Genomic DNA, 23,639 nt, shown 5'->3' with positions numbered 1-23,639 from the left:
GGGTGGTCTCGCAGCGCTCAGGACCCCCAGGGTCCTGCAAGCGCTGCGATTCCGGTGCAGAGCATTAGCTCTGACAGGGAACATCATCGGGACCTGATTAGATCAGGTCCCAGTGATGTTAACCCTTAGCTGTCTTCTATATGCTGTGATCTATAGTGATCGCGGCATATAGGAGACAGCAGGAGGAGAGGGGGTCGTCAACTTACCTCTCCGAAGACCTCCGAGTCCTTCCAGGACCTGGGGTTGCTATGGCAGCTGGAGGTCACATGACTGCCTCCAGCTCTGCCATATATGGTGTCCTGTCTGGCTCAGCTGCATCTGTAGCCAGGCAGGAGACTCTGACTGAAACAGTCAGGGAAGATCTCATGTAATGTAATGTAATACAGGTCTATTACATTACATGAGATCAGTGATCAGAAAAATAAAAATTAATGTCCCATACAGGGACTAAGAAAAAATGTAAAAAAAGTAAAAAAAAAGTTTTTAAACTATTAAAAAAAAATCACAAAATAAATAAAAATAAATAAATAAAATATTAAACCAATAAATCCGTATATTTTTCCAAAACCAAAAAAAGTACACATATTTGGTATCGCCACGTCCGAAACAACCCGAGCTATAAAACTGTCACACTAATTAACTCCTTCTGTGCACACCGTAATAAAAATAAATAAAAAACGGAGCAAAAAAATATGCTTTTTCATCATATTGCCAAACAAAAAGTAGAAAAAAATGCGATCAAAAAACAAAATAGAAATAAAAATGGTACCACTGAAAACGACATCTTGTTACGCAAAAAAAAAGCCGCCATACAGCTCCATCAGCCGAAAAATAAAAAAGTTATAGTGCTCAGAATAAAGCAATGCAAAAAAAAATATTTTTTTCAATAAAATTGTTTTCTTGTGTAAAAGCGCCAAAACATAAAAAAAAATACAGTAAGTGTAGTATCGCTGTAAACTTACTGACCCGAAGAATAACGCTTCCTGATCACTTTTACCACAGGCAGAACGGCATAAAAAAACCCTCAAAAAACAATTCCTGAATTATTTGTTTTTGTTAATTTTGCCTCCCAAAAAACGGAATAGAAAGCGATCAAAAAATGTCACGTACCCAAAAATGGTACCAATAAAAATGTCAACTCGTCCCGCAAAAAACAAGCCATCACATGACTGTCGGCCGAAATCTGGAAAAATTATAGCTCTCAAAATATGGTGATGCAAAAACTAGATTTTGCAAAAAAAGCGTCTTTTAGTGTGTGACAGCTGTCAGTCATAAAAACCCGATATAAATCTGGTATCTCTATAATCGCACCGACCCGAAGAATAAACTAATCTAATCAGTTATATCACACTAGGAACGGCGTAAAAAATAAATAAAACCAATTCTTTACCTGCTACTGATTTGTTTATTATGTCCCCAAAGATCCCAGATTCTGCCCACATTTATCCTGTGCTCTGCGCTGAGCACTTACGCCAGAGTTTCCGTGTAAATCTCTGAAATACATGATTCAGCCGGAACCCATGACGGAAGATTCCCTGTAATGAGGCAGATATAGGCCACTGTGGACGCCGTCTAGCCTGGGATCCCACGGTGTCATTTGTTTTAGGCGTGCATAAAAGTGCGGTTGGCCACAGTTTTGTGCACTTGTGAAAAAAAGGACACCGCTAAACAGAGGCCAGACGGTGTCCAGAGTAACTCTGCTGCCTCATTACAGTGAATGGATCCTGCAGGGGTTTCATCTGAATTACATCACTTGGAAATTTAGATGGAAACCCCGATGTAAGTGCTCAGCCTAGAGCGCCGGATAAATGTTACGTAAAATGTTCCCAATAAAAGCTTCAACTCAGTCCTCAAAAAAAGCTAGTCTCCATTCAGGTCCGTCATCTGTTAAAAATATAAGGGACTTCCAAGTTACTGGTAGCAGAAAGGCTCTGGAAAAGCAAAATGACCCTTGCCCCCCAAAAGAAATTTAGAAAATTTTATGCTCCCAAATCCAAATGCCTATTCTACAATAATTTGTTCTCCAATTGTCAAATAGCAATCCGTCCCCCCCAGATCTCACCGTATGGCTAAGCGGTACGATACAGCCACATATGGGGTATTGACACTTTTAGAAGAAATTGTGTGACACATTTCGGCACCAATTTTACCCCTTGCCCAGTGTGAAAATGTAAAATCTGAGGGTAAAACATTTTTTTGTGGTAAAAATATAATTATGCTTTTTTCACTGCCCAATGGTATAAATTTAAAAATTAAAAAATACTCACTACTTCCCTAGATGAATTCCTTGAGAGGTGTAGTTTACAAAATGGGGTCACTTGTGGGGGTTTCTGCTGTTTTGGCAAGTCAGCGACTCTTCAAATGTGACATGGTGTCTGCTGCCTATCCCAGCCAACATAGCGCTCCTTTCTCTTCCGAACCCTGCCGTACACCAAAGCAGTGGTTTTCCCCCACATATGGGGTATCGGCGTACTCAGGAGAAATTGTACAACAAATTTCATGGTGCAATTTATCCTGTTACCCTTATGATAATGCAAAATTAGGGAATGAAAAACATTTTTTATGGGAAAAATGTGAAAATTTTATTTTCACGGCTCAATATTATAAACTTCTGTGAAGCAGCTGGGGGTGCAAGGTGCTCACCACACATCTAGATAAGTTCCCTAAGGGGTCTAGTTTCCAAAATGGTGGCACTTGTGGGGGGTTTCCACTGTTTAGGCACATTAGGGGCTCCCCAAATGCGACATGGCGTCTGCTAATTATTCAAACAAATTTTACATTCAAAAAGTCAAATGGTGCTCCTTCCCTTTCAAACCCTGCCATGCGCCCAAACAGTAATTTGCCTCCACATATGGGGTATCAGCGTGTTCAGGAGAAATTGCACAACAAATTTCATGGTGCAATTTATCCTATTACCCTTATGATAATGCAAAATTAAGGGATGAAAAACGGTTTTGTGGGAAAAATGTGAAAATTTAATTTTTACAGTTCAATATTATAAACTTCTGTGAAGCACCTTGGGGTTCAAGGTGCTCACCACACATCTAGATAAGTTCCCTAAGGGGTCTAGTTTCCAAAATGGTGTCACTTGTGGGGGGTTTCCACTTTTTAGGCACATCAGGAGCTCTCCAAACGCAACATGGCGTCTGCTAATTATTCAGACAAATTTTACATTCAAAAAGTCTAATGGCGCTCCTTCCCTTCCGAACCCTGCAGTGCGCCCAAACAGTGGTTTTCCCTCACATATGGGGTATCAGCACGCTCAAGAGGAATTGCACAAAAAAATTTTGGGTCCATTTTTTCCTGTTACCCCTGTGAAAATAAAAAAAATTGAGTCTAAAGTAACATTTTTGGGAAAAAAGTTAAATGTTAATTTTTTTCTTCCACATTCCAAAAATTCCTGTGAAGCACCTGAAGGGTTAATAAAGTTCTTGAATGTGGTTTTGAGCACCTTGAGGGGTGCAGTTTTTAGAATGGTGTCACTTTTGGGTATTTTCTGTCAAAAAGACCCCTCAAAGTGACTTCAAATATGATGTGGTCCCTAAAAAAAATGTTTTTGTAAATTTTGTTGGAAAAATGAGAAATCGCTGGTCAACTTTTAACCCTTATAGCTCCCTAACAAAAAAAAATTTTGGTTCCAAAATTGTGCTGATGTAAAGTAGACTTGTGGGAAATGTTATTTATTAACTATTTTGTGTGACATATCTCTCTGATTTAAGGGCATGAAAATTCAAAATTCGAAAATTGCAAAATTTTCAAAATTTTCTCCAAATTTCCGATTTTTTCACAAATAAAAGCAAGTTATATCGAAGAAATTTTACCACTATCATGAAGTACAATATGTCATGAAAAAACATTCTCAGAATCAGGGGAATACGTTGAAGCGTTCCAGAGTAATTACCTCATAAAATGACAGTGGTCAGAATTGAAAAAATTGGCCCGGTCACGAAGGCAAAAACAGGCTCTGGCGCGAAGTGGTTAATAAAGACCAAAAAAATGGTCATTTTTGAAATTATAAACATTAGCAGGTTATAAGAAACTGAAATCAAACAGTTTTCAACTCAAAACTTTATTCTAGGTGATGTTACATTTTCACATAGGACCCCTTGTTCGAAAGGAGCTTCTGAACTCTCTCGTCCATTGAATTTGTCAGGTTTTGGATGGTTTCTGCTTCAATTGTTTTGCATGAGGACAGAATACCCTCCCAGAGCTGTTGCTTAGATGTGAACTGCCTCCCGCCATCATAGACACTCCTTTTGATGATGCTCCAGAGGTTCTGAATGGGGTAGAGGTCAGGGGAGCATGGGGGTCACACCATAAGTTTGTCCCCTTTTATGCCCATATCAGCCAGAGATGCAGATGTTTTATGTGCAGCATGAGATGGTGCATTATCATGCAAAAAAATGATCTTGCTGTGAAATACACGGTTCTTCTTCTTGAACCATGGCAGGAAGTGCTGTTTGAGAAAATCCACATACATTATGGAGTTCATCTTTAGCGCCTTCAGGGATCCTAAAGGGGCCGACTATCTCTCTCCCCATGATTCCAGCTCAAAACATTACTCCACCTCCTCCTTGTTGGCGCTGTAGCCGTGTTTGCGTGGGGTGTCCATCAACCAGCCATCCTCCACTCCATCCATCTGGACCATCGAGCGCTGCATGGCACTCATCCGTGAACAAAACAGTTTTGAAATCAGTCTTCATGTAATGTTTGGCCCACTGGAGCCGTTTCTGCTTGTGTGAAGTGGATAGAGGAGGTCGACAGGATGGCGTATGCACAGCTGCAAACCTCTGAAGGACCCTGCATCTTCTTGTTCGGGGGACGTTGGAGGCACCAGCAGTTTCAAAAACTTGTCTGCTGCTATGACAAGGCTTTTTTGCCGCTGCTCTTTTAACCTGACGTAATTGCTTGTAGGAAAGAGTCCTCAATTTGCCCTTATCAGCACGCACACGTGTGTACTGTGAATCAGCTACATACTTCTTGATTGCCAAGACACTTCATCCTGATCATCGCACAATATTGATTGTAGTCATGCCTTGACCTAAACACTCCACAATTTGTTGCTTCTCAGCAGCCGACACATCCTTTTTCTTTCCCATTTTGGCAGAAAATGTAGGCTGCTTAATAATGTGAGACAGCCTTCTTAAGTAGTCTTGCCTTTCATTGGACACACCTGCCAAACTAATTAGCACAGGTGTCTGCAATTGCTTACAGTGATATAAAGAGCCCTGACACACATCACCATCAATGAGTTTAACTGACAAACAAACAAATTCTTCCCTTATCAGTCCTAAACACTTTTTGCATAATAATTTGGAACACAGTGTACATGTGCTTTTCCACAAAACACCAGTGGTTCACGTAGTGAATCTTACAGTTCTAACTTGCCAACCGTGGTCTGTATGGAGTTGTTCAATACAGGGCCCAAAATTAAGATAACATAGATGGGAGAGGTCTCTATGAATAGGAATTCCTAAGTATTTGATACCCTGTGAGGGCCAGGCCGAGTGCCCGCGGGCGCTGCACCCCAGCCGGGGCCCCCAGTCGTGCCATCATTGGGGAAAGACCTGTATGAGCAGCACACCTGCCCGGATGGGACACCATTCGTCTGGCCGCCTGAGTACACCAACCCCCGCTCCAGGAAGAGTCATCCCGTAGGAGCAAGGGCCCCAGATGAACCGCTAATCCCAGCTCCGGAGCCCGTGGACCTCTCTTCACCCCGCTGGAGGACGCCCAATTCGAGGGGGACCCCACTGGAGAAGACCTGATGGGGTTCACTCAGGAGACCCGGGCGGGCGCCGCCCGGCGCTATGAGACCTGCCGCCAACAACTGGCAACGTTTGAGTGGGAGCGGAGAGAGAGGAAAGTGAAGGAGGAGTGGCTCCACATTAAAAACGTGGAGCAGAAGACAAGGACCCGCCAGGACCCCCCCGTACAGCTCACGGTCCCCGAGTCACCGGGACTGTTGTTAAGTTGTTAAGTTTCACATGGCATGTGGCTGGGGCATCATCTAAGACCCGAAGACCATAAGCCAGGTGTTTGTAAACAGGAGCGACGTAGAGTCCCACCTACCGGAGGGGCACAGTGGACGGGACCTGGTGCCTGGAGATACCGTCACCTATACTAGGCATAAGGGAGTGAAGGGGAGTGAAGGGGTGGTACGCCCTTCATGTCCACCGGGTCCAGGAAGAAGAGGAGCAATCGTACCAGGAGGAGGAGGAGAAAGAGGGCCCGGACGGGTCTGAACCTGAGGAAGAGAAAGGAGCGTGTAGAGCACACCGTTAATCGTAAACGGTAAAAGAGGAGATGTAAATAGTTACCCGACTGGGTATAAGGACTGTTGTGGGACTGTTTCCACTAAGAGTGTGGTCCCCGTTGGGACAGAAAGAGAACTGTTGCCTATTTTTGCCCTAATCCCTAACCTGACCGAGGACTGAGAGCGGTCATCCCTTCCCTCTACCTGGCCGAAGACTGAGAGCGGCCAGATCCCAAGATCCCAAGAACCCGAGAATTCAAGAATGTTTTATTTGAGAATGCCTTAATGTGAAATTTGATATGATGCCAAAGTTTTACATAGTGTTTTTGTAAAAGAGTTCCGGTGGCATTAGCCAGCTGTTGAGAAAACCTCCCATAAAGGGATGGATGAAAGTTGATGTGTTTTATGTGTACGTACACTTTAAAAATTGTTTTTACTCTATTTCAGCCCGAGGACGTGCTGTGGTTTACCAGGGGGGAATGTAGCACCCCGAGGGCTCGGCTGCTACAGGGGTATTGCACCTTGAACCAGAGGTGTGGTATTCCACTCCCGGGTAAGGATGGAGTGTGGACTAGAACTCAGTTAGCTGCATGCACCACATACATCCCATTTCCGGGGGACAGATCAACGGTACTCCCACCAGATAGATGTGCAGGTACGACAGCGTCTGTCCCTGGCTGGAGTGGGAGGGGGGGAGGAATATCCCAGTGGTGCAGGAGCAGAGAGGAGAGGGACTCTGGGCATAGGAAGGAGCCCATTGGTGGCTAGTCACCTGGGCTCGGGTGTCAGAGGGAGTATAAAAGGTGGGCACCATCTTAGGAGTTCAGTTCAGTCAGACAGAAGAAGAGGAGAAGAGTAGTGACAGGGAGCAGCAGCCCTGTCTGGGTGCTGCTCCTGAAGGGAGCAAGAGAGAGAAAGACAAGAGGAAAGGAACAAGGAACAAGGAAGGAATGGAACCTGGAGAAAGGCCCAGAGACATGAAGGAAGAGGGAACCCGAACACGCTAGGAGTCAGCGGGTGAAGGGTTGGCAGATCAGGGTACCGGATCCCGAACTAGTGGAGGCCACTTATCCTCAGCCAGGAACCGGAGGTCGTGGCCACGTCTTGGCGCGACCACTCACTACACTCACCACGAAGGCACGCCACATAGGGTCAGGGAAACCGGAGATAGGTTTCGCCACCAGAAGGCCCGAGGAAGCTGGACATGGGTGGGTCCCTAGTGGGGACGGCCAGAGAAAGGAACGGAGAAAGGAGTTCAAGGTCACACTCTGGAACTGCCTGGGGGTTGGTCGAGCCCCGTACCTGGTGGACGCAGCACGGCTCGGGTCGTCATCACCTGCAGGACTGACACTGATAACATCTGTGAGTAAAGCACTGAAAACTGCAATCAGTCTCTGTGTTCCATCGCACTACCAGCACTAAAGGTACCGGGACGCTCTTTCTATCACTCCCTTCACCCGCACCAGCTGCCCTGAGGCCATACCTCTCCCGTTGGGGGTTATACCACCATTGCTGCACACATACCACCGGCCTCAGCGGACTGTTCTGCAGCAGCGGCCTTGCGACCGCAAATCAACGGGTGGCGTAGTCGACACTTAAACAACATCTACAAAGACTGCCACACACTTAGTTTGACCACCCTGGGCACGGACCGGGTCCCCGCCACTCGGAGACTACTACCCCCATCGGATCCGGCTCCGGGTATTCCCCCGCGCACACGTGCGCCGCACTACAGCGCTGGCCCAGGGGGCGCGTCACTAACCATTGTGCGAAATGAGTAGTAAAAGACAAAGAAGAGTACAAATATGGCGAGGATCACCAACAATATACTGTACAAATATTTATTATGAAATATATAGGTATCAAACATCCCATAGAGGTTAATGGTTGAACACTCTAAATGGTTTAACAATACAGCAATTATAAGAATATAAATATATATAGAAAAAATAAATAAAGACGCTCACCATACCAATATTGTTCAGGATACACCGGAAAGTTGATGATTAGGTGCCAATTCCTGCTGGTGAAGCTCAGCTACTATAGGAACGACGAAAAAAAGGATTTTCCTGCCCTTCCATCCATAAAATTAATCTTGTTTTTAGAAATTCATTTAAAAACAGCAGGATCCATCATGAGGATAAACCTTACGTGTTTCTGGCGTACACTGCCCTTAGTCATAGGAATATGAATCATAAATAGATGTATTTAGCTAATGAGATATAAAGTAATAACCCCAGTGAACTAAGCATACATAGTTGATCAAAAGAAAAAAACATAAATCCTCTATTAATGCATTGAAAGTCTAAGGCAAAAGATGTAAATAGTTCTGGTGTGCTGAAAATAAATAAATACACTAAACAATAGCGACTGTGTTATGAATCGTATAAAAGATAAAAGACAAGAAACCTGAACCAAGGTGTGTACACAGCTCAGAGGAATGGTCAGATGTAAAATGAACCTTGAATCATCTTGAATAAAAAGAAATATTTCTTTATTTGAATATCTTAAAATCATAGAAACACACCAAATGTGGTCAAATTAGTTTTATCATGTTTGGCTTATTTCTGCAGTTTCATAATGATTGAATAAAGGAATATTTACTCCAGGATAAACCAGGATTTCACTGCTGGTTAAGGTTATATAAAAGCATATCCTGGCTATTATTAATTATTGCAATTACCCAGATTTTGTTATACACATTTTTATTTCCTTTGTGTGTATTGGAACAACACAAAAAAAGAGAAAAGAAGGCAAATTGGACAAAATTTCACACAAAACCTCAATATGGGTTGGACCAAATTGTTGGCACCCTCAACTTAATATTTGGTTGTACACTTTTTGGAATAAATAACTGCAATCAATTGCTTCCTATAACCATCAACAAGCTTCTTACAACTCTTAACTGGAATTTTGGACCACTCTTCTTTTGTAAACTCCTCCAGGTCTCGCATATTTGAAGGGTGCCTTCACCCCAACAGCAATTTTAAGATCCCTCCACAGATGTTCAATGGGATTTAGAACCAGACTCACTGCTGGCCATTTCAGCACTTTCCAGGGCTTTGTTTCCATCTATTTCTGAGTGCTTTTTGAAGCATATTTGGGGTCATTGTCCTGCTGGAAGACTCATGACCTAGGACGAAAATCCAGCTTTCTGACACTGGGCACTACATTGCAACTCAAAATCCTTTTATAATCTTCAGATTTCATGATGCCTTGCACACAGTCAAGGCACACAGTGCCAGAGGCGGCAAATAAACCCCAAAATATCTTTGAACCTCCTCCATATTTGACTGTATGTACTCTGTTGCTTTCTTTGTAGGCCTCATTCCATTTGCGGTAAACAGTAGAATGATGTGCTTAAGCAAAAGGCTCTATCTTTGTCTCAACTGTCCAAAAGACAATTCCCGCGAAAGAAGGATTTTGGCTTACTCACATACATTTTGGCAAACTGCAGTCTAACTTGGTGTCAGCAGTGGGGTCCTCCTTGGTCTCCTACCATAGCATTTCATTTAATTCAAATGTCAACGGATAGTTCGAGCTAACATGGATGCACCCTGAGCCTGCAGGATTTCTTTGGATCTTGATTGAAGCTGCTTATCCACTATTCAGACTATCCTGCGTTGCAGCCTTTCATCAATTTTTCTCTGCCGTCCACATCCAGGAAAATTAGCTCCAGTGTCATGGGTTGTAAACTTCTTGATTATGTTGCGCACCATTGACAAAGAAGCATCAAGATCTCTGGAAATGGGCTTGTAGCCTAAAGATTGTTTACATTATTCAACAATTTTGCATCTCAAGTCCTCAGACAGTTCTCTTCTCTTTCTGTTTTCCATCCCTAGGGAGGTACACACAGAAACACAATGCAAACATTGAGTCAACTTCTCCCATTTTCTCTGGTTTCAGGTGTTATTTTCAAATTGCCCACACCTGTTACTTGCCACAGGTGAGTTTGAATGAACATGACATACTTGACACAAAGTTGTTTACCCACATTTTTTGGAAAGGTGACCACAATTTTGTCTGGGGCATTTTTGGGGTTTTTGTGTGAAATTATGCCCAATTTGCCTATTTTAGACTTTTTTGTGTTGACCCATTACACACAAAGGAAATAAAATGCGTATAACAAAACGTGTAATTGCAATAATTTTCTGGAAGAAATGCTTCATTTTCTGGATCAATTTCAAAGATGTCAACACTTTTGGCCATATATATATATTGTAGAAAAGAAACACCTACAGATGAATCCTTTAGATTAGGCCATAAAGAACACTTCATATAGAAACACCAAGAGAAAACACTTTATAAACAGGCCAAATTAAATATATAAAAAATACTTTATTTTAACAATTCATGAATAAAATCAAGCTATAAAATGACAGACATACGTATTAAAAGGAAAAGACTACAGATGAGGCAAATGGTGAAAAAACCTGGACATAATATATACACAAAATATGTACAGTACAGACCAAAGGTTTGGACACACCTTCTCATTTAAAGAATTTCTGTATTTTCATGACTATGAAAATTGTACATTCATACAGAAGGCATCAAAACTATGAATTAACACAAGTGGAATTATATACTTAACAAAAAAGTGTGAAACAACTGAAAATATGTCTTATATTCTAGGTTCTTCAAAGTAGCCACCTTTTGCTTTGATGACTGCTTTGCACACTCTTGGCATTCTCTTGATGAGCTTCAATAGGTAGTCACCGGAAATGGTCTTCCAACAATCTTGAAGGAGTTCGCAGAGATGCTTACCACTTGTTGGCCCTTTTGCCTTCACTCTGCGGTTCAGCTCACTCCAAACCATCTCGATTGGGTCCAGGTCTGGTGACTGTGAAGGCCAGGTCATCTGGCGCAGCACCCCATCACTCTCCTTCTTGGTCAAATAGCCCTTACACAGCCTGGAGGTGTGTTTGGGGTCATTGTCCTGTTGAAAAATAAATGATGGTCCAACTAAACGCAAACCGGATGGAATAGCATGCCGCTGCAAGATGCTGTGGTAGCCATGCTGGTTCAGTATGCCTTCAATTTTGACTAAATCCCCAACAGTGTCACCAGCAAAGCACCCCCACACCATCATACCTCCTCCTCCATGCTTCACGGTGAGAACCAGGCATGTAGAGTCCATCCGTTCACCTTTTCTGCGTCGCACAAAGACACGGTGGTTGGAACCAAAGATCTCAAATTTGAACTCATCAGACCAAAGCACAGATTTCCACTGGTCTAATGTCCATTCCTTGTGTTCTTTAGCCCAAACAAGTCTCTTCTGTTTGTTGTCTGTCCTTGGCAGTGGTTTCCTAGCAGCTATTTTACCATGAAGGCCTTCTGCACAAAGTCTCCTCTTAACAGTTGTTGTAGAGATGTGTCTGCTGCTAGAACTCTGTGTGGCATTGACCTGGTCTCTAATCTGAGCTGCTGTTAACCTGTGATTTCTGAGGCTGGTGACTCGGATAAACTTATCCTCAGAAGCAGAGGTGTCTCTTGGTCTTTCTTTCCTGGGGCGGTCCTCATGTGAGCCAGTTTCTTTGTAGCACTTGATGGTTTTTGCAACTGCACTTGGGGACACTTTCAAAGTTTGCCCAATTTTTCAGAGTGACTGACCTTCATTTCTTAAAGTAATGATGGCCACTCGCTTTTCTTTACTTAGCTGCTTTTTTCTTGCCATAATACAAATTCTAACAGTCTATTCAGTAGGACTATCAGCTGTGTATCCACTTGACGTCTGCACAACACAACTGATGGTCCCAACCCCATTTATAAGGCAAGAAATCCCATTTATTAAACCTGACAGGGCACACCTGTGAAGTGAAAACCATTTCTAGTGATTATCTCTGGAAGCTCATCAAGAGAATGCCAAGATTGTGCAAATAAGTCACCAAAGCAAAAGGTGGCTACTTTGAAGAATCTAGAATATAAGACATATTTTCAGTTGTTTCACACTTTTTTGTTAATTATATAATTCCACATGTGTTAATTCATAGTTTTGATGCCTTCAGTGTGAATGTACAATTTTCAAAGTCATGAAAATACAGAAAAATCTTTAAATGAGAAGGTGTGTCCAAACTTTTGGTCTGTACTGTATACTACATAGATATCAGGTGATATAAATAACAGCATTAAATTCTTACAGAGTCATTAAAGGTAAGAACAATATATTACAAGTGACACATACAGTATGTGTGCTTCTATCTGTATAGAGTATAATTATTGTTGCTACAAGTCATGTTACGATAAAATAAGCAAGGCTGTATACATAAGATATTAAATACTCAATATATTTTACATCCTATGGTAAAAAAAAGAGATGTTGGGCAAGGTAATAAAATATGCCACTCACATTATACCCTTCGAAATATTATTTACTATCAATACAACAAAATTAGAAATGTGCCTTGTATAAAACACACAGGGTCGGACTGGTCTGGCGGGGTATCAGGGATATCCCCGGTGGGCCCCTGCTGTGGACAAGAGAGGGGGAGAATAATAATTTTTAAAAAAGCCTGCATTTTTTTAGGGGCACGGGTCCTTTAAAAGCGCAGGCAGACAACATTCAGGGGCGCACGCAAGCAGCGTTCATTATCTGAACCACCATGTCACACGTCTCAATGAAGCTGACGATTGTGCATCTGACGTCGCCGACGTATCACGTCACTGTCATGTGCTGGCTGTGATGGGGGCACCCATGTCAGCAGCCGGCCTCTGGTTGGTCGGCGGTCATTTTAACACTTGCGCGCCAGATTTAGGCAGAGGACGCTGCATGGCGGCGGGAGCATAGGAAGGTAAGAGGAATCTTTCTTTTTTTCTTTTTGTGTGTGGATGCGGCATGGGATGGGTGCCATGATGGATAAATGGGATGGAGGCCAGGACGCACAAATGGGAGGAAGGGGTGGCAGGATGCATATATGGGGCAATAATGGATATATGGGGGGCAGGCTGGACACATGGGGGCCAGGATGGATATTTATTGGGGAGCTAGGATGGATATTTAGGGGGGCAGGCTGGACACATGGGGGCCAAGACGGATATATGTGGAGTGCAGACTGGACACATGGGGGCCAGGATGGATATATGGGGGGCCAGACTGGACACATGGGGCGAGACTGGACACATGGGAGTCAGGCTAGACACATGGGGGCCAGGACAAAGGATATATGGGGGCCAGATTGGACACATAGGGGCCAGGACAAGGGACATATGGGGGCCAGGACAAGGGACATATCGGGGCCAGAATGGATATATGGGGCTGTGGCAGGATGCACATATGGGGGCCAGGATTTATATATGAGGGCCACTATGGATATGTGGGGGGGCCAGGGTGGGCACATGGTGGGCAAGGCTGGACACATGGGGGGCAAGGCTGGACACATGGGGGGCCAGGCTGGACACATGGAGGGCCAGGCTGAACACATGGGGGGCCAAGCTGGACAAGTGACACAGGGGGGCAGGCTTGACAAGAGACACAGTGAGGCAGGTTGGGGGACTTAATTACTGTTGGGGGCCAGAATGAGGAATGTATATTATTAGTTTATGGTGGCAAGTGGGGAAAATAATTACTTTATGGTCCAATTAGGGACATTATTACTTCTGTACTATAACTTATTCTTTAGGAATCTGTTTTCAATGGGGGGGCAAAAGGAAGGTCCTGATCAGAGATGAGTGGTGTTCGAATCGAACTGTTCGCCAATCTCAAATTCGAGCTGTTTTGGGCGATGTTCGAGCCTTTCGGCGAACACGAACGATTTGAAAAAAATTTGGCTGTTCGAGGTTATGTTCAATAACTGTTCGTGCACCAAAATCATAACTGGATTTTTTCTCAGTAATGCTGAATATGAATGTTAATATGCAGTTTGAGTGTACAGCGGGGCGGGGGGAGGGGCAGGGGATGGATCTCTGCATAAATAATGAAGATTTCCATTTTTTTTTCTCTTTCCCGCATTTACAGTGGGGAGGTGCAATCTGTCAGCCTATCAGCAGCGCACACACGGAGCAAACTGCTTTTTTTCACACAAGCAAGGGCATGTGTCATTGGCAGTGTATGTCACATGTCCTTGGCCCTATAAGATCCAGCCATTTTCCCCGTCGCCACCATTTTCTCACTGCAGCAGCTGCGTGTTAGACGGCACCGCTGTTGCTGTGTGCACTATACTTTGTTAATTTCAAGCCAATTTTCGCACAAATCTACAGATAGCTTGGGAGTAGGGAATAGTTGTGATTGCAGTCCTTTTAAGGACTAGGTTACATCATTTCCTATGACTTTTATAAGGCAGGTCTGTGCTCTTAAATAGATAGGTTGGGAGTAAAGACTAATTGTAATTGCAGTCTTTTTCAGGGCTAGGTTACATCAGTTCCTATCACTTTTATCAGGCAGGTCTGTGCTCTTAAATAGATAGGTTGGGAGTAAAGACTAATTGTAATTGCAGTCCTTTTGAGGGCTAGGTTACATCAGTTCCTATCACTTTTTGCCAGGCAGGTTTGTTTTAATGCTGTGCAAGTTTTTTTCACAGCATTTGGCTAAATCTAGCAAAGCAAATCCTTCTTGGCCTCTTGCAGTGTGTGTTAGTCAGTGGAGTAGCCTATCTGTGTTGCAAGCTACACCACCTGTGTATAGAATACCAATTTTTTTACTGCACCTAGTGAAGTAAAACCTTTTGGGCATAGCATCATTCTATTAGTCCATCTATACTAACCTCCACCAGGTTGCAAATTCAATATAATTTTTATCTGCATCTAGCTCAGAAAAAATATTTCGGCTTGTAGCAGTGTGTGAGACTTGTTCTACTAGTCCATCTATATTAACCTCCACCAGGTTGCAAATTCAATATAATTTTTATCTGCATCTAGCTCTGAAAAAATATTTGGGCTTCGGCTTGTAGCAGTGTGTGGGACTTGTTCTATTAGTCCATCTATACTAACCTCCACCAGGTTGCAAATTAAAAATAATTTTTATCGGCATCTAGCTCTGAAAAAATATTTGGGCTTGTAGCAGTGTGTGGGACTTGGTTTATTATTCCATCTATACTAACCTCCACCAGGTTGCAAATTAAAAATAATTTTTATCTGCATCTAGCTCTGAAAAAATATTTGGGCTTGTAGCAGTGTGTGGTACTCATTGTATTTGGCCATCTTTACCAAGCTCCACCAGTTTTGAAATTAATAATCATTTTTAGCTGCATCTAGCCCTGAAAATAATTTTTCTTCCCAATAGTGGTAGCAATAGAAATATTGGGCGCGCGCCTGGCTAACAAAAATATACGCTTAATAACAAAAAACACCAGCCTAGCGCACTGCATTAATAAGATGGCATCATCGTCTCTCCCAGTGCTAGGCCTACTATGCCGGCTAGCATTCCTGTGCCTAAAACACAATGTATGGGTCCGAGCTAGCCACGATGCTGAGGGGTCTAAAGCTGCTGCTATTGCTTTATCACATTTCAATTGGCAGATTTTCACAGAGCTCTTCCCCAACGCCCACCCATCGGGCAACAGTTGCCCACCCTCCCTATGGGATCTAGTGGCGAATAGTTGATGCCATTAATCAGAGCGTCAGTTGCCCCATCGAGGTGGCAAGCATACGGTAAGGCATGGGAAGAGTGGACACGACTAGTAGCAGGCAGATGGGTTGACCAATGTGAACAAGCCAGATCACAAGTCACCATAGAATTTCTCCACCAGCTAATGATGAGGGGCATATCAGTGGCGTCAGCGCAGCGGTGTCTGACCGGAGTAGCATTTCACTTCCAACTACTGAATTAGGGAGATGTGACAAAGATTCATCATCAGACAATCCATAAAAGGGTGGAAAAGGGGTCAGCCAAGTCAGGAGTGTAGACGTCCCGTCCCGTGTCACTAAAGCTGATTTCTCACATCATATCCCTAACACCATTAACATGACACTCACAATTTGAAGCAACACTACTGTATACTGCATTTGCGATCGTCTTCTTCGGGGCGCTATGCATAAGCGAATTAGTCCCTCAATCCAAAATTACCACCAGTGGAGGCTTATTACACCAGGACGTAGTCATAGCCAATAATGCAATACGTCTACGCATATGCTAATCGAAAACGGTTCCAGCGGGCAGGGGCACTTGGGTACTTCTACAACCCACAAACAGTACACTGAGTCGGGTAACAATAGTAAAAACATATCTAACCTTCAGATCACAAAGTAATTTCTTCCTATCACACATTGATGGAACGCCATTATCAAGATACCAGTTCCAAGCTATAATTAATAAATGCATAACATCGGCAGGGAACCACCCCAAAGATTAAGGGACACACTCATTCCGCATAGGCGCGGCCACGGAAGCAGCAAGAGCAGGAGTGTCAGAAACGGAAGTTCAGAGGATAGGGAGATGGCAATCCACGTGTTTAGCGAGATACATAAGACCGGACTTGTTATTCTAACGTGGTTTGTTTCTTTTACAGGTGACGCTAAGCCAACAGTGTGGGTGATAGGCCACTCGTATATATATTGGGCAGAAAAAAGGGCGAAAGTCCGCCCAGGCGGGAGGAAATTAGAGTTTCATAACACATTTTTCAACTGGAGAGGTATTAGAGGCCTGCTATGGCCACAGGTACTAATGGAGGTAATCAAGGTAGGGAGAGAAGCAAGAGGTCTGGTCATCTTAGTTATACAGGCCGGGGGAAACAACCTAGGTCATCACAAGAGCGCATAACTAATGGCAATAATGAAACTAGACACTGAGAGCTTCAGAGAATATATATAGTATGGTCAGAGATTGTGCCGATAGCGGTATGGCAAGGTGCACGAGACTAGAGATGAGCGTTGTTCTACTCGAACTGTTCGCCAATCTCAAATTCGAGCTGTTTTGGGCGGTGTTCGAGCCGGTCGGCGAACACGAACAATTTGAGAAAAATTCGGCTGTTCGAGGTTATGTTCGATAACTGTTCGTGCACCAAAATCATAACTGGATTTTTTCTCAGTAATGATGAAAATTAATGTTAATACGCAGTTTGAGTGTACAGCGGGGCGGGGGGAGGGGCAGGGGATGGATCTCTGCAGGAACAATGAAGATCTCCATTTTTTTTTCTCTTTCCCGCATTTGCAGTGGGGAGGTGCAATCTGTCAGCCTATCAGCAGCGCACACACGGAGCGAAGTGCTTTTTTTCACACAAGCAAGGGCATGTGTGATTGGCAGTGTATGTCACATGTCCTTGCCCTATAAGACCAAGCCATTTTCCCCGTCGCCACCATTTTCTCACTGCTGCAGCTGCGTGTTAGACGGCACCGCTGTTGCTGTGTGTGCTATACCTTGTTAATTTCAAGCCAATTTTCGCACAAATATACAGATAGCTTGGGAGTAGGGAATAGTTGTGATTGCAGTCCTTTTAAGGACTAGGTTACAGCATTTCCTACGACTTTTATCAGGGAGGTCTGTGCTCTTAAATAGATAGGTTGTGGGAGTAAAGACTAATTGTAATTGGAGTCCTTTTCAGGACTAGGTTACATGAGTTCCTATCAGTTTTTGCCAGGCAGGTCTGTGCCAGTGCTGTGCAAGTTTTTTTCACAGCATTTGGCTGAATCTAGCAAAGCTAATCCTTTTTGGCCTATTGCAGAGTGTGTTAGTCAGTGGAGTAGCCTATCTGTGTTGCAAGATATAACACCTGTGTATAGAATACCAATTTTTTTACTGCACCTAGTGAAGTAAAATCTTTTGGGCATAGCATCATTCCATTAGTCCATCTATACTGACCTCCATCAGGTTGCAAACTGAATATAATTTTTTTCTGCATCTAGCTCTGAAAAAATATTTGGGCTTCTAGCGGTGTGTGGGACTTGGTCTATTAGTCCATCTATACTGACCTCCATCAGGTTGCAAATTAAAAATAATTTTTTTCTGCATCTAGCTCTGAAAAAATATTTGGGCTTCTAGCGGTGTGTGGGACTTTTTCTATTAGTCCATCTATACTGACCTCCATCAGGTTGCAAATTAAAAATAATTTTTTTCTGCATCTAGCTCTGAAAAAATATTTGGGCTTCTAGCAGTGTGTGGGACTTGGTCTATTAGTCCATCTATACTGACCTACATCAGGTTGCAAATTAAAAATAATTTTTTTCTGCATCTAGCTCTGAAAAAATATTTGGGCTTCTAGCGGTGTGTGGGACTTGGTCTATTAGTCCATCTATACTGACCTCCATCAGGTTGCAAATTAAAAATAATTTTTTTCTGCATCTAGCTCTGAAAAAATATTTGGGCTTCTAGCAGTGTGTGGGACTTGGTCTATTAGTCCATCTATACTGACCTCCATCAGGTTGCAAATTAAAAATAATTTTTTTCTGCATCTAGCTCTGAAAAAATATTTGGGCTTCTAGCAGTGTGTGGGACTTGGTCTATTAGTCCATCTATACTGACCTCCATCAGGTTGCAAATTAAAAATATTTTTTTTCTGCATCTAGCTCTGAAAAAATATTTGGGCTTCTAGCGGTGTGTGGGACTTGGTCTATTAGTCCATCTATACTGACCTCAATCAGGTTGCAAATTAAAAATAAATTTTTTCTGCATCTAGCTCTGAAAAAATATTTGGGCTTCTAGCAGTGTGTGGGACTTGGTCTATTAGTCCATCTATACTGACCTACATCAGGTTGCAAATTAAAAATAATTTTTTTCTGCATCTAGCTCTGAAAAAATATTTGGGCTTCTAGCGGTGTGTGGGACTTGGTCTATTAGTCCATCTATACTGACCTCCATCAGGTTGCAAATTAAAAATAATTTTTTTCTGCATCTAGCTCTGAAAAAATATTTGGGCTTCTAGCGGTGTGTGGGACTTGGTCTATTAGTCCATCTATACTGACCTCCATCAGGTTGCAAATTAAAAATAATTTTTTTCTGCATCTAGCTCTGAAAAAATATTTGGGCTTCTAGCAGTGTGTGGGACTTGGTCTATTAGTCCATCTATACTGACCTACATCAGGTTGCAAATTAAAAATAATTTTTTTCTGCATCTAGCTCTGAAAAAATATTTGGGCTTCTAGCGGTGTGTGGGACTTGGTCTATTAGTCCATCTATACTGACCTCCATCAGGTTGCAAATTAAAAATAATTTTTTTCTGCATCTAGCTCTGAAAAAATATTTGGGCTTCTAGCAGTGTGTGGGACTTGGTCTATTAGTCCATCTATACTGACCTCCATCAGGTTGCAAATTAAAAATAATTTTTTTCTGCATCTAGCTCTGAAAAAATATTTGGGCTTTTAGCGGTGTGTGGGACTTGGTCTATTAGTCCATCTATACTGACCTCCATCAGGTTGCAAATTAAAAATAATTTTTTTCTGCATCTAGCTCTGAAAAAATATTTGGGCTTCTAGCAGTGTGTGGGACTTGGTCTATTAGTCCATCTATACTGACCTCCATCAGGTTGCAAATTAAAAATAATTTTTTTCTTCATTTAGCTCTGTAAAAATATTTGGGCTTCTAGCAGTGTGTGGGACTTGTTCTATTAGTCCTTCTATACTGACCTCCAGCAGGTTGCAAATTGAATATAATTTTTTTCTGCATCTAGCTCTGAAAAAATAGTTGGGCTTCTAGCGGTGTGTGGGACTTGGTCTATTAGTCCATCTATACTGACCTCCATCAGGTTGCAAATTAAAAATAATTTTTTTCTGCATCTAGCTCTGAAAAAATATTTGGGCTTCTAGCAGTGTGTGGGACTTGGTCTATTAGTCCATCTATACTGACCTACATCAGGTTGCAAATTAAAAATAATTTTTTTCTGCATCTAGCTCTGAAAAAATATTTGGGCTTCTAGCGGTGTGTGGGACTTGGTCTATTAGTCCATCTATACTGACCTCCATCAGGTTGCAAATTAAAAATAATTTTTTTCTGCATCTAGCTCTGAAAAAATATTTGGGCTTCTAGCAGTGTGTGGGACTTGGTCTATTAGTCCATCTATACTGACCTCCATCAGGTTGCAAATTAAAAATAATTTTTTTCTGCATCTAGCTCTGAAAAAATATTTGGGCTTCTAGCGGTGTGTGGGACTTGGTCTATTAGTCCATCTATACTGACCTCCATCAGGTTGCAAATTAAAAATAATTTTTTTCTGCATCTAGCTCTGAAAAAATATTTGGGCTTCTAGCAGTGTGTGGGACTTGGTCTATTAGTCCATCTATACTGACCTCCATCAGGTTGCAAATTAAAAATAATTTTTTTCTTCATTTAGCTCTGAAAAAATATTTGGGCTTCTAGCAGTGTGTGGGACTTGTTCTATTAGTCCTTCTATACTGACCTCCAGCAGGTTGCAAATTGAATATAATTTTTTTCTGCATCTAGCTCTGAAAAAATAGTTGGGCTTCTAGCGGTGTGTGGGACTTGGTCTATTAGTCCATCTATACTGACCTCCATCAGGTTGCAAATTAAAAATATTTTTTTTCTGCATCTAGCTCTGAAAAAATATTTGGGCTTCTAGCAGTGTGTGGGACTTGGTCTATTAGTCCATCTATACTGACCTCCATCAGGTTGCAAATTAAAAATAATTTTTATCTGCATCTACAGTACCTCTGAAAAAATATTTGGGCTTCTAGCAGTGTGTGGGACTATTTGTGTTAGTCCATCTATACTGACCTCCATCAGGTTGCAAATTCAAAATAATTTTTTTCTGCATCTAACCCAGCCAATAGTTTTGGCCTAATACCACAGTTTGGCCACTCAGCTCTGCTCGGTTACCATCCATTGTTTTTTTGTGCAAACAACTCCAGAGTTGTGAATTAGTTAACCACCAAAATGAGTGGAAAAAGGCCTGCTGCTGGTGGAAAGGGGAATAGGCGTGTTGGGAAGGGGAAAAAAGGTTGTGTCCGTGGGGTAGGTGTTAAAGCAACAGTAACATCTGCAGAAGAAAGACCATCTTCCAGCCAAACTAAAATGTCTACTTCTTTTAGCGGACAATGTGATAAGATCCCTTTCTTACGGCCACGCCAATCGCTACAAATTCCAGATGAGGCACAAAAACAGCAGGTGCTTCAACGGATATCAAGTGCTCCTTTAAGTGGGCTCTCCTCCACATCAACTTCAACATCACAAATACTCCAGTCCTCAAAGGTGTCACCCAAATCGCACTTGCTTCCTCACAGCTCCCAAATCTCCAGCTGCCCGTCTGAGTATGAGGTAGAACAGATGGTTGAGTCTGCAGAGCTGTTTACTCATACTATAGCCTGGGAATCAGAGGTCGACTCCAGCGCTTCTGTGAATCCAGACGAGGAAATGATCTGCACTGATGCCCAGAATCTTTATGAGTCGGATCCAGGACCAGACGCAGAAGGTTCTGACCATAATGTAGACCCTCATTCCCAAACTGTAACTCCTGTTGGTGGAGACAATGAGGAAGATGATGATAAGACTCAAATACCTGATTGGAGCGACAACTTTAGTTTTTTGTCAGGGCAGGAACAGGTTGGCTCTGAGGACGACGGGTGTGATAACGCACAGGGTGATGATGATGAGGTCGGAGATCCCACTTACTGTCAACCCACAGTCAGCCAAGAGATGAGGTCAGCAGAGGAGGTGGAGGAAGATGCTAGTGACGACGAGGTCAGGTTGCGCCTTCCTGGACAGAGACGTAGTACTGGAAGCACGTCAACAACTGCATCCTCAAACACAACTCTGCCTCTCACCACAAGTCGTGGTGGCTCTTCAGGTCGCATGGGTGCTAAGCCTTGCATAGCCTGGGCATTTTTTCAGATCGATAAAGATGACCCAACTCGTGTTATCTGTAACATTTGTCAGCAAAAGCTAAGTAGAGGCCAAAAAATACACAGTTTGAGTACTTCATGCATGAACCGGCACATGGACATGAAGCATAAGTTGCAGTGGGAAGCTCAGTGTGCTACAATGCGGCCTAGCCGGCCGGGCCAATCACCGTCTGCCATATCTTGTGCATCCGCGGCCTCTTCATCCTCTGTGACTGGGGGGACAGCAGTCACACCTGTTTTGGGGCGCAGACCTGCCACCTCTTTACCCGCAACAGCCAGCGTGATTGGCAGGTCATCATTTTCTTTGGAGGTGGTAACACCAGCTGGTGTTGAGCGCTGTCCGACATCGATAGCACCACCTTTGGATCAAGGCAACCTAACATGTCCGCCTGCATCTTCCTCACAGACCGGCAGTTTGCCGGGGACACCCTTATCAACCCCGTCTAAGCACAATAGCCAGCCCTCGGTCCCTCAGATGTGGACAAGTAAAAGCCATTTCCTCCTAGCCATGAGAAAGCTAAGAGGTTGAATTTCACCATCTGCAAGCTCTTGGCTACAGAAATGCTGCCTTTCCGCCTGGTGGACACAGAGGATTTTCGAGACCTTATGTCCGTCGCAGTGCCCCAGTACCAGATGCCCAGTCGGCACTACTTCTCAAAGAAAGGTGTGCCTGCGCTCCACCAGCATGTCGCACACAACATCACCGCTTCTTTGAGAAACTCTGTGTGTGACAGGGTGCATTTCACCACAGACACTTGGACGAGTAGGCATGGACAGGGGCGTTACATGTCGCTGACTGGGCACTGGGTAACTATGGTGACAGCAGGACAAGGGGCTGCTGTCCAAGTCTTGCCGTCCCCACGAGTTGTGCGTCAATCCTCTTTATGTCAAAGTTCCTCCACTGCTTCTGCCTCCTCAACCTCCTCTCGGTCTTCCACCTGCACCCAAAGCCTGTCTGGTCATGCCACAAGCTTTCTAACTGCGCAGAAGGGATCCTGCACACCTCCTTACTATGCTGGCAGTAGGGCTCAACGTCATCAGGCGGTTTTTACATTGAAATGTCTGGGAAATGTGAGTCACACAGCTGAGGAGTTGTGGTCAGCTCTGGAGAACCAATTTCATGAATGGTTGTCTCCACTGGACCTGAAACCAGGGAAGGCCGTGTGCGACAATGCTGCAAACCTGGGTGCGGCCCTTCGCCGGGGCAATGTCACACACGTGCCTTGTATGGCTCACGTGTTGAACCTGGTTGTCTAGCAATTTTTAGCCCACTATCCCAGACTAGATGGCCTTCTGCAGAGGGCACGGTCGCTGTGTGCTCACTTCCGCCGTTCGCATCCTGCAGCTCAGCGACTTACATCTCTACAGAAGTCGTTGGGCCTGCCACTTCACCGGCTAAAATGCGATGTGCCTACCCGGTGGAATTCAACTCTGCACATGTTGCAGCGACTGTGGCAGCACCGACAAGCCCTGGTGCAATACGTTCTGACGTATAGCCTGGGCCAACGAGATTCAGAGGTGGGGCAAATCACGCTGGAGGAGTGGTCTCAGATCAGGGACCTATGCACCCTTCTGCACAGTTTTGAAATGGCGACGAAGATGTTTAGTGCTGACGATGCCATTATCAGCATGACTATTCCGGTGATTTACATGCTGGAGCACA

This window comes from Phyllobates terribilis, unplaced genomic scaffold (genome assembly GCF_046119375.1).
Source record: "Phyllobates terribilis strain yellow unplaced genomic scaffold, ASM4611937v1 Scaffold_3__8_contigs__length_932513732, whole genome shotgun sequence".
Classification (NCBI taxonomy): Eukaryota; Metazoa; Chordata; class Amphibia; order Anura; family Dendrobatidae; genus Phyllobates; species Phyllobates terribilis.
The sequence above is the reverse complement of the archived record's forward strand: the minus strand, read 5'-3'. Positions refer to the sequence as shown.